A 12,802-nucleotide genomic window follows, 5' to 3' on the forward strand; every position below is an offset into this window, starting at 1 on the left:
TTTTTCCAAAGACTAGGGAGACCTCAAGGAATTCTGGAATTTAAAAAAAAAAAAAAGTTGAGTTCCTTAATGAAGAAACACAGAAAACTGCCTTCTGAGTCACAGAAACTTAGACATTTAATGAAGTTGATTTTGCTTATAAAAACAACAAAAGGTTTTTGTAAATGATTTGGAAATTGCATGTCAGTCAAAAAAAATCCCATCCAGCTATCACCACCTCATCCCATTTGGAACATACCCCTCAGGGCATGGGGGACAGGTTCCTGTGTGTGCTGAGTCCCCTTCCAATACAGTGACCTGCTTTTTCAATACCAGTAGGTCATGCATATTGTTTACATATCATTTAATATTGTTCTGTGTTTCTAAAGCTTGCAGAATAGTTCATTTTATGAAATACTTATTCCTCTTTCTTGGTGCTCAGGATATATCAAACCAATTTGAGCAGATTGTTCTGAGAAAAGACAGGTACCAGAGTAGCTCTTAAAAACTGTCCTTTTGTTTAAAAAAAATTTATATCTATAAGGGAAATCTGTAGTAAAGTGTAGTTAGTATCTCTGAGGATACCAGAATCTGCATATGCTGGGATTCCTTACATAATTCCTTACATAATCTGGCATCAAATTTGCATAAAACCTGTGCACATCCTCCTGTGTACTTTAAATTATCTCTAGATTTCTTATGTTCCCTAATACAATGTACATGTTACATAAAGAGCTGTGATACTATATTGCTTAAAGAATAATGACAAGAAAAAAGTCTAGCGAGGCATGGTGGCGCACACCTGTAATCCCTGTAGTGAGGCTGAGGCAGGAAGATGGTGAGTTTAAAGCCAGACTCAGCAACTTAGCAAGGCCCTGAGCAACTCAGCAAGACCCTCCCTGAAAATAAACTACAAAAACAGGCTGGAGATGTGGCTCAGTGGTTAAGCATCCCTGGGTTCAATCCCCAGGACCAAAAAAAGAAAAAAAAAAAGTCTATATATGTTTACTGGAAATGCAATTATTTTGTAATATGTTCAGCCTGCAGTTGTTGAATCTGCAGATGTGAACCCACAGATAGGGGGTTTCCCTTTGGGAGATTTGTTACCTGAGAAGTTTATCCGCATGATAAAGCCTTTATTCCCCATACCTTTCCTTCCCTCACCCTTCATAACTTGTGAGGCCTCCACCTTCCAAACCCCTATCCCTCTGTTCGTTCTGGGGCTGAGGATGCTCTAAAGGCTTGAGCCACGTGATCCTCTTTAGTCTCTATTTTGTGGAACTCTAGTGCCTACGCACATAATTAAGAGGACTTTCCTCCTGTTAATCTGTTTTATGTCACTTTAATTTGCAACCCAAGGGACCTAGAAAGATGGAGGGAAGCCCCCTATCCCTCCCCTACATCATTTTGCTGGTCTGCTCTTGCTGGGCATTGAGGTTACCTCCTAATTAAAAGAAGATTTGCAAGAATTGTCCTTGTAGCTAGGTCGCCGCCCACGTCCACAGTTCTTTCCTTGGGATGATTTCCCAGACCTGGAGCCTCTGCAGTAACTCAGACATCTGCTGCCGACCCAGCTGGGGAGGGGCTGTGCGTGAGATGTCTTTTCAGCACACTCATACGCAGGAAATTTAAGGAGGAATTGGGGGCTGCTGCTCCCTCAAGCTAGTCTTCTCTTTCCTCTTACAGCATGTGGCTTTTTAAAAAGGCTCCAGTAAGTTTTCTCTGTTTCAATTCCATAGAGAAAATGATCCGCAGCTCAAGAACCCTACAATCATGCAAAAATGGGGAGGATGAGGAGAGCAGGAACTTTCTGGAAGTGTGTTCCACTCTACAGCTGCCCATGTGCCTGGCAGGCATTGAGCAGATCCTTTAGTGTTCTCTAGAATCCTTCTCACCCAAGCAAATGCCCTCCTAAACCAGGAAGAGCAGGTGGGTAAGCTCTACCCAGAGGCAGCTCCTGAGACCCACACAGGGAGATCCTCCCTTCCACAACCACAGAGGTGCTGTGTGACTCAGGGGAAGTGCCTTCCCGCTCCTGTGCTTCAATGACAGTGGACTCATTCAAGGGACATGCAGCCACGGAGCTGCCAGGCTCCAGTCTTGCAGGCTCTGCCAGTTGTTTGACATGGCGAGATCCATTTCTGGCGTGGGTGGCCTTCCCCTTTCAGCTGCTCTTTAGATTGCTGGGATAGGTGTCAGGTCTGAGATGTCCTTGAAGCAGGTCGGCCACATGGGGACATGACAGCCCCTTCCCATCTGGGCCCTGAGTCTCCTTGCCTCTGAAGACCTTAAAAGGCTTTCAGGAGCCAGGGACTGGGTTCTTATCTCCTGGGCTGGGCCAGCGCTCTGGATATGCCTTATTTATAGCATGCTGACAAGTGCCCACACGGTTGGGGCATCCAGCAAAGCAGGCTGCCTCTGTGGCTGTGTCTCTGCTGGCCAGGCAGCAGGGTGGAAGACAGGACTCTGACACTGCAGGTAAGAGCCACAGTTTCCTGTCCCTTTCTCTCCCATGCCATCTTCCCACCCTGTGCTACAGCCAGGCTTGGACACTGGGCTATGTTGGCATCTCTGCAGAGGGAGTGTCCCATCCCTGGAAGGGAAGGCTTGGGCAAACGGGCAAATCCCAGCAGAGACCCAGGTAGCACTGGCTGCTGTCTCCCACCACCAGCAAAGCCCTCTCCCCGAGGCTTCAGGGACAGAACAGAATCCACCCTGCCCAGAGTTACCCAGGTGTCTACCTGGAAATAGAGAATGAGAGAGAAGCCCCCATGCATCTTGCCCTCTCTCCATGGGAATCAGTTTTGAACACTGGAAAACTGATTTTTTTTAATGGAAAGGAAAAGGAGAAGAAAAATTATAAAATAAACATCCAAAGCAGGGGGGAAAAAAATCACAGTGCACTCGAGATTTTTCTCTTTGACAGTATTTCCGGATGGCCTGGGGTGAAGAGGCAAATTACCAAGGAGTCTGGTTATGCTGGGAAAGTATGTTTATACAAGATGACTTGTGACAGCTGATGGTTTGAAAGTCCAAAAAGCTGTTGCATGCTTTGAAAAGGAAAAGCATGGATATTTCACTAATCTAGAGCTGGGCATACACTAAGATGCATAGTACTGAGCAATGCTCTGACCAGTTGCATAAGATCTCACTACTGATAGTGTCATTTGTGACCGGAGGTTCCTGTATGTAAACATACCCCAGCTTGACCCAGCTCAAGGCTAAGCAAAGAAGGAGGGAGGCGGGCGGAGCTGGGGGGCGGGCGTGGATTGTCAGGTCAGTTTTTTTCTTTTTTAAATAATTTTGAAGTCTAAATATGGTATTAATGTTCCTGGCTGATGATATTTTATCTCATATTTATAGAGATCTGCTGTTGCTGTTTTATTATTGTTTTCAAGGAATGCGATTTTAAGTTTGTCTCATTGTTAGGCTTTTGACAAGATGTACTGTAATAAGGTCTCTTATACATTCAGATTCGTCCTATTTTACAAAAGTTTTCTTTGTTTTTAAATGAGTGGCCAGATAAACAATTCAAATAATTTTATATTGGAGGTTTCTTCTAATATTAAGAAATTTTTTTTTTTTTTTTTTTTTTTTTTTTTTAGTACTGGGGATCAAACTCAGGACCTTGTACATGCTAAGCAAATGCTCTCCCACTGTGCTGTATCCCCGGCCATGAGAAAATATCATAAAGTCGAATGTCCATGAAAAGTTGCCAGTTTTCCCATTCAGGGTGCCCTGACTGCCCACTCACCACCTTGCCTGACTTGAAGCATCTTTTGCACTTGGAGATCTCATCATTCCATTTAATGTTTCCAGAGCATACTCTTTAGTGATTCCAGAGCTCTCTGTCGATTCCAGATCCCTTAGTCTGGGCCACATCATATGGCCCTGTATTCCCACAGCATGAAGTACAAGGCCCTACGCCTTTCTACCCATCTCCCAAATATCCAACATTTACAATACATGGTCCAGAGATACTGATTTTTAAATCGTCCTCTCCCCACTGGAAAAAGAGATGACATTATATTCATAGTACTTATATTTTTTTTCTTACCATACAAATAATATATGTTCCCCTTAGAAATCACACAGAAGTGGAGAGCAGAACATGAAAAGCTATGTGTCGTGTAGTTCTATTAGCCCTGGATAACCTTAGCTTTTTGTGGCTTATCTTAACTATTCTTGATTCTAAGATATCCATGATGGGAAGATCAACCATTACTATAATAGGAGTTTTAAAAGAGAAGAAGTGATACATAAAAACTTTAATAATTTGTAGGTCTCCCCACATACAAATTAATGTTTGGGGGATTAATCTCAAAATATATCAATCTGTACAACATAGTGAGATTTCTTTTTCTCTTTTAAAAATAATATATATATAATCAGGTTATTTGGTAACCTACTTTTTGTCCAATTTATGGTCAACCTACTTTTACAATCTATTCAAAGTCCAATTCCTTGAAAATTGGTTATCTCCATATGACATGATGACTCCTTTCAGTTAGTCAGTATATTAAAGTATTCATAATAGTTACATCAAAGGGAAGTAAAAGAGCATAAATGGAGATTCAGGTAAAAACATTTTATTATACTATAACAACTTACTTCAATTTCTGATCAGTGTGATGATTTCTACACTATTATCACCCCCTTTGAGTTATACACACACACACAAAAAAAAAACCTCAACTACCTTGTGTCTTGAAAGTGTGACATGCTGATTGTTTTCATTACTATTGCTTTGCCAGAAATTTGTCACTTACTGTCATTATTTTAAAATATGGGTGAAAACCAGAAAGGAACAAACTTAAGTTTTGAGCAGTTTGATACATAACAGGATATATTTCATAAATATTATAATTTTTAAAGTGTCAACTAGGAAATTGAGATTGAACCCAGGGCTTTGCCCATGCTAAACACATGCTTTCCCATTTAAGTTTTTTAAGTCAAATTTAACTTTGAGGAAGTTTTTACAACTTGAGGCTTCAAATGAATTTAAAAGATACATTTTTTAGATAGAAGAGGAATTAAATTCCATTTTAACACTGAAATTTTGCTATAGTTAAAAAGCAATATGGAACCAAGCACGGTGATATACTCCTGTAATTTCAACAAGTCAGGTGGCAAGAGGATCTCAAGTTCAAGGTCAGCCTTGAACATAGGGAGACCCTGTCTGAAAGTGAAAAATAAAAAGGACTGAGGATGTACCTCACTGTTAGAGTTTTTTTAAAAATCCAGTCCCCAGTATCACAAAATAATAATACTGAAAAGAAACCAAGTTGAAAGAAACCAGCACCAAGCTAGTAACATGTCATAAAATTTTGAAATGTTTATTAAGGAGAAGTCCTTAATTTGATATTAAGGGGAAAGTGCAAGAACTTTACTTTGATCTTCAAGAAGTAAGTGTTCTTTCGGCACCTGGGACCCAGCTAAATGGTATAACAGGGAGTATGTGGTAACTGAAGGGGCTGTGGGGACTGCTATTGCTACATGGAAAAACCACCATAGTATTTTCTGCCTGTTCTCAATACCGCCCCCATCAATCTAGACTAATTCCAAAATGTCAGTTCATGGTTTACTAGAAAAAGAAGGAGTAGCAAAAGATGATGTCAATTACCTGGTTCCACGTCATATTGTTTGTAAGACAATAAGGTGGGTAAGGAACAGACACAAAGGGTTATATGAACGATCATATTTAACAATTTGCAAACTAAAACTGTAAACAATGCAATTTTCTAAATTCAGCCTATTGTGCAACTTATAACCAGGATGGTGCTATCTAGTCTGGTGTTATTTTATTATTTGGATACGTTTGACAATGAGGAACATAATTATCTCTAATTGAAAAATAGCCATAGTATGGGAGTAAAAACAAAGTTTGCATAGAAGTTTTCAAAGAGAAAAAAAATTCTGGCTATGTTTCCCAGGCTGGCCCTGAACTCCTCAACTCAAGAGAATATCCTGCCTCAGCCTCCTGAGGATCTAAGACTATACATATATGCCTTCATGCCCAAATGCATAAAATTTTTAATTTTTAAAAATTAGCAACAAAGCATACAATGAAATATTCAAAATATGTTATCTTAGCTTAAAAAACTAAAAAAAGCTTAAAAACACGGAAATATATAATATTAGTATATGTGAGAGATAAGATTAGAAGTCATTTTGTATTTATCTCTACATTTTAAATAGTTTACTAAATTTTCTACTCTGTAACTGTGAAAGTTCTGAATCGAGACATACTCTGCAACTAAAAAGCATTCCAGTTATCACCACCAATTATAAAAAATAGTAAATAAGCAACCAGAATGATTAGCTTCTTAAAATAATAGCTCAGCTTTATTGAATGATAACTGTACCCAGGATTCAATATGAATCAATTACTCAGTATTAACTCATTTAATAAATTAGCCCAATAGGTAGGTATTATTGTTCTTATTATTCGATATTATTATTCCTACTTCCAGATAAGGCAATTGAGGTTTCTAATCCTGTGATGCATTCTAAGAGGCGCAACCAAGTTAAAGACATGATCTGTTTCTTCAAGGACTTTGTGATCTAGTTGGCATTAGATTTAAATAGCAAAAGAGCAATTCTAAGGCCTTGTACAATGGACAGTGGGCTTCAGTGTCACTTATGAGCACTACAGGAACTGAGTGTAAAGGAAGGAAGTACTTGGGATGAAGTTTGCCTAGATGGAGGTATGGAGCCTGCAGGAAGGCTGAGAACTTTACAGGTGGAGAAGAATGTGAACGACATGGAGATAGAATACAGCTCATCCTAAGGTTCTAGGATATAGGCTAAATGTGTGTTTGGAAGAAAGGCAATTACTTAGGGCCAGGGCTGTCTCACTGATTTTTGTTCTCTGTGAGACATTTCTAAAACCCAACATTTTATAATTGGAATAAAGATTTATCTTGAATCCCCAAGGTAAAGGGGGAAAAAAAATCTATGTAAAGTATCTGAATTGGGACTAATTTGAATTCCACAGTTAAAATAAAATGAACCTCTGGTGAGTGCCTGGGGCAGGGAGAGCATTGTACGCATGCGCACACTCGCGATCCACCTGGCAATTCTGAGAGGCTCCTGGCAATTCTGAGAGGCTCGCTGTGATTCCTGGTACAGGGTGCAGAGGCGGTGTCGGGGAAAGCTGGACCCGAGCCCAGACGTGCAGTGACAGCACGTGGAAAAGCATGGAGAAAGGACCTCATCTTTAAAATGAGTGTTTCCTTTTAAGCTGTCCCTTTAGTTCCAGCACCGGGAGGGGTGCTCATCTTCTGGGTTAGACTCCTGGTTGCTGGCTCAATGGGCAATAAATACTAATATTTGACGATGATATTTGCATAAGGAGTAGATCCTCTGACTTGGAAGTCTCGCTGATCACAGCGTGTGTGTGTGTGTGTGTGTGTGCATGCACATGGGTGTGTAGGGAGAGGAATAAGAAGATGAAGATGCGGGATAAATTCTAAACTCTGTAAACTTCCTTTTTGAACAGCTGCACATTTTACCCAGGATCTTTTAAGTAATTTATTAGGAAACAATATCTATTTATCTCTGGAAACATAATTTAGGAAACAAAAGGCAGGTGGGAGAGAATATAATAGTCTCCTTATTTCAAAAGCCCAATTTTAATTACACTGAAATGGGGCCCAATGGCCAAATGTTATGTTCTTCCAATCCCTAAATCAAATGACAGAGTTCAACCAGTTACAGTCGGTGAAAAATAACAAACGTTACCGGCAACATACAAAAAGCTAAGAGATCCAGAATGGATATGAGACAGGCTTCTTTCTCTATTCCTGCAAATTGTAAATACAAAATTCACATAAGCAGGTGCAAATTTGTTGGCATTCAAATTAACCAGCTTAGGCAATCATTCAAGTGGGAAAGAAATATTCACAGCTATAACACCATTCTTATCTGTACTCTCAGATGGAAAAACGTCTGCAGGCAGCAGGGAAGGGTGGGGTAGGGACCTTGTAGTTAAAACAGGGTTCTCAACAAGTCCGAGGCTTGGAAATTCATAGCAGCAAGTTCAACGTCATTTAAATAATTAAATTTGGATAGAAGAATTGATAAAACTTCAGCTCCCATTATTAAGCAGCGGCAGCAGCAGATCCTCCAGTCTGGCTATTGATTAACCCGGGGCAGGATCCTGGCTCCCTGCCCTGAACTGTTGCTACTTTTGTGTGCAATGCCTCACTCTTTCCTGGGGAGTGCCAGCAAGCTGCCAACTCAGGCAGGAGCAGCCAGGCAGCTCCACAGAGGCCAAATGCGAGCTCCATTTAACCACAAAGGCTCTTTTTTGAAATTTTTAGATTTGTAACTTAAAGTGCAACTCTCCCCTGCTCAAAATTCTCCAGCAGCTTTTCAAATCAACAAAATCCAAACTCCTCAGCATAACCTACAAAAGTAGGGTAAGTGTGTATGTGCATGAGTGTGTGAGTGTATGTGTGTGAGCAAGTGAGTGTATGTGCATGAGTGTATGTAAGTGTATGTGTGAGTTTGTGTGTATGTGTGTGAACGTGAGTGTGTAAGTGCATTTGTGTGAGTGTACAAGTGTGAGCGTGTGTATATGTGAGTTTGTGTTTGTGCATGAGTGAGTGTATACGTGTGAATATGTGTCTGTGAGTGTGTATAAGTGTATGTGTGAGTGTGTGTAAGTGTATATGTGTGAGTGTATGTGTGAGTGTGAGCATGTGTTTATGAGTTTGTACACGAGTGTGAATGTGTCTGTGTGTGAAGTATGTGTGTATAACTGTGAGTGTATGCACGAGTGTGAGTGTGTATGAGTTGTATATAGTGTGTATGTATGTGTATGTGAGTGTTCATGAGTGTGTGTGTGTGTGTATGTGTGAGCCCTACATAATCTAAACCCCAGGAATCTGACCTCATCTCTTCCCTCTCTCCCTCTCTACCTAGGGCCTCCAGTCACAGTGCCCTTCCCCAAGGCCTTTGCATTTGCTGATTCCTATATTGATCACACTCTTGCTGAAGATAAGCACACAACTTACTCCTTGTTTCATGCACACAATATCTGAGAGCTACCCCCAATACCCATCTAAAATTATACTGCCACTTTCTACCTGCTCACCTGGACTTATCTATTTATTATCCCAATTTACTTTTACTTAAGGTGCTTATTATGTCATATACATACACATCTACAAAATACATACATATACATACATGTATGAATATTCATATATATGTATGTTATACATATATAGACATATACATATATAGATGTAAATATATGCATACATATATGCACACACAGAATCATTCCTCAGTATCTGCAAAGAATTGGTTCCAGGACTCCCCATGGATACCAAAATTTGCAGATGCTCAAGTCCCTTTTATAAAATAGCACAGTATTTGCATATGCACATCCTCCCATATCCTTTAAATCATCTCTAGAGTTGTAATACCAAATACATCGTAAGATATAAATGCTGCGCAAATAGTTATCCCATCTTCACAACATCCATACGGTGTATGTGTTATGATGATTCCTAGTTTGAGGACACACACTGAAAGAGAGAAGTAACTTAACTAAAGAGACACAGCTGCTGTATTCATTTCCCATTGCTGCTGCAACAAATTTCTGCAGTTATTCTCTTAAAGTAACATGAATTTATTATCTGGCAGTTGTGGAAGTTAGACATCTGCGGTGGGTCTTGCTGTGATAAAATCAAAGTCAGCAAGGCCCAAGAGGAGAATCTGTTTCCTTGACTTCTCTAGCTTCCATAGGCTGCCTGTGTCTGTGGCGCATGACCCTTACCTCCACCTTCTGAGACAGCAGCATAGCATCTGCAAATCTCTCCCTGACTCTGACTTTCCTGCCTCCATCTATCACATGTAAGGACTCCTGTGATTACACAGTGGGCCACCCAGAGAAGTGGGCCACCCAGAGAATGCAGGATAATCTCCTTGTGTCAGGATCCTTAACCACATCTGTGAAGTCTGTTTTGCCATGTAAGGTGACATATCCACAGGTCCTGGGGATTGGAAAGTGCACGTTTGGTGGTGGGGGGGGACATCCTTGTACAGTCCCTGGGAGGCAGAACTGTGATTTGGACCCAGTTGGAGTCCCATGCTGTTCAGAGCCTTTGGTGTTTAGTTTATCCTCTTCCCCATTGTTGTAATGAGAGGAGGATGGAGAGCTCTAGATTCCAGGCTCGGGATTCATATATGACATTTAACAGGACAGTTCATTCCCTTCTTCCCTCTACAGTATAGAATGCCAAAGAGTCACAGCTAGCTTTAAAAGTTATTTCATCTCATCAAAGTAAAAATTTTAAAATGACCAATGTCACTGCATCCCCAAACCTATTGTTGACTTCCAGAAAACCACAGATATGCACTAAAAGCAGGTTGCAAGGGGGAAATGACAGCCCTGCCTGGAGACAGGCTGTGCCATGCCTCCCATCAGGAGGGCGGTGCCCACACGGAATGCAGAGTTGCAGCCAGCCTGGGGCCCACCCAGAACCTGGAACCCACAAGGTAAATGGAGCAGGCAAAGAGGAGCCTGTTAGCACCTGAGGAGCCAGGACAGGACAGGGTGACCTGGCTCAGGATGTTCCAGGGCATACAGGGCCTGCATACGCAGAGAATGGAGGTGGGCCAGGTTAGCAGGGACAGGACTCTAGGAGCCAGCCCAGCAGGGTGGCAGAGGAAGCTGATGCAGGAGGACAAAGCCAAGGTAGGCACAGCCGTGCATCAGCAGTATGGCCCTGTCCGCAGCTAGTGTGATGGTCTGGGTGGGTCTTAAAATCAGGCTGGGGGGGGTCTATGATAACCCCAATCTCCCAGGGCTGGAACGAGCCCAAAGGCTGTTTCAAGTCTCAGTAAACAAGATACATAAAACAGAGATCTTATCCAGGAGGGAGAGATGAACATGAGAAAAAAAAAAAAAAGACCGAAGCCTTATTTGGTCACAAAAGAAATTAGTTTCAGGGGGAGAGAGGAAGTCAGAGACAAGCTGTAGTCTGGGGAACATGAGAGGTGGAGAAATTCAAACTTTCCCTCATAGGTTCAATGTTAAATAAATACCTGAAATAAACTGGCAATCTGTTAACAAGGGAAACACACTAACTTTTGATAGTAGTTTTACATTACTTAGGAGGCTTCAGATTGAAGACTGGTGACCCCAGCATGATCCAACCCATGTTTATGCTTAGGTTCAAGGAAACATAGGCAGCCATGTAGAAGTGTGATTGGCCAAAAAAAAATGTGAGCTGATACTAATTGAGTGGGGAGCCCGGCAAGGCCTGTCTATTTGGGTTCTTCCTGGTCCCTCTGTGAGCATTCCTCACTCCCAGGTATGGGTCAGGACCTTTTCTAGAAGCGGGGTCTGATGACCTACTCTCAGCCAGAGTAGGCCAGAGAATTTCTTCATGTCCCCCTCTTCCACACAAAGGTGGGGATGAGCTAGAATATGATGTATAGCTTTTCTGGCTTTGGGGCAAACAGGTTCTGGTGTCTATTGTGAGCCTTGGAGAAGAGGATTCTAGTTTCTATGCCTTGCCTCAGTGGAGTCAATGAAGGGTGGGAGCTAGGAGGGCCAGGAAGGGCAGGGAGAGATTTCACCTTCAGTTTGGGGTATCATTTTCTGAGCCCCCAAATTAGCTCAGCAAGGCCCCCTGGCTCCCAAATCTCCATCAGTTGAGCTCTGTCCATAACTTACCTTCCAGCAACACGGGGCTGCCTCTACATATAAATAGACTCCTTTCTCCCATTTGGAGACACGAAGGAGCCTCCAGCACTTCAAGTATCTGAAGGGGCCTCTATTCTTCCAAGCAGGGAGGACAGGGGGACACCCTCAGCAAGCTCCTGAGGACAGCAGGAAGGTGTGATGAGCATGAATTCCAGGGAGGAGAATACTTACCTGGCGTGGCATTGCATTATTTCAAACCTTTCCTTAACATGTGCATCAGTGTTAGAAATTAGAGGTAAATAGACATGCAGGCTGTTTGTGTTTCTGGCAGAGCAATAATTACAGACTGAGCTATAGGTACACTTTGCTCAGTTGTCCACCCACATGGTGACTGTAGGATTTGAAAAGTTTATGGTCCAAACAGGCAATTGTGAGAGCACTTTAATCAATACAATTGAGTGTCACATACAATTTTATATGATGGTGGTTCTATGAGATTATAACACAGCTAAAATATTCGTCATCGCCCAGTTGTTTTTCTTTGGTTTTTGTTCTCTGTAATGCTGTGCATTTGCTAGGTAGGAGCTCTACCACTGAACCACACCTCCAGCCCCTGTTTATTGCACCTTTCCAATGTTTTGATGTCTAAGATAACAAGTGACCTTCGTCTACAGAATTCACAACAGTAAGGTTTGGGTCAGCTTTTTTTCTGTTGTGACTAAGGACCCGACCAAAACAACTGTAGAGGAGGAAACGTTTATTTGAGGGATCATGGTTTCAGAGGTCTCAGTCCATAGGCAGCCAGCTCCATTCCTGGGGCTTGAAGTGAGACTGACCATCATGGAGGAAGAGTGTGGCAGAGGGAAGCAGCTCACATGGGAAGCAGGAAGCAGAGAGAGATTCCACTCTCCAGAAATAGCCAAGCCCCCAGTGAACCACTTCCTCCAGCCACATCCCACCTGCCTTTAGTTACCACTCAATTAATCTCATCAGGGGATTGATTCATTGATTGGGTTAAGGCTCTCGTAACCCAGCCTAGGAGCAACAGGCTGTACCATACAGCAGGAGTGTGTAGCAGGCCAGTCCATCTAGATTTGGTTAAATACATCCTATGTTGTTTACACATAGATAAAATTGCCTAATGACATAGTTCGTAGA

The 12,802-nt window shown here is 41.9% G+C and overlaps 1 protein-coding gene across 2 annotated transcripts in view; it reads left to right on the forward strand.

Moving 5' to 3' along the window:
- The first annotated feature begins 2,302 nt into the window (after positions 1-2,302).
- Positions 2,303-12,802, forward strand: part of Fhl2 (four and a half LIM domains 2) — a 71,691-nt gene continuing 61,191 nt past the window's right edge. The window contains exon 1 of one of the 2 annotated variants that reach the window (XM_046423287.2): positions 2,303-2,457. The gene's annotated coding sequence lies outside the window, so the exon portion shown is untranslated. The remainder of the gene's footprint in view (positions 2,458-12,802) is intronic. The other variant, XM_046423290.2, reaches the window with a different exon arrangement.

This window comes from Marmota monax, unplaced genomic scaffold (assembly GCF_021218885.2).
Source record: "Marmota monax isolate L192 unplaced genomic scaffold, Marmota_monax_Labrador192_F-V1.1 WCK01_AAM20220418_F8-fsc00271, whole genome shotgun sequence".
Lineage (NCBI taxonomy): Eukaryota > Metazoa > Chordata > Mammalia > Rodentia > Sciuridae > Marmota > Marmota monax.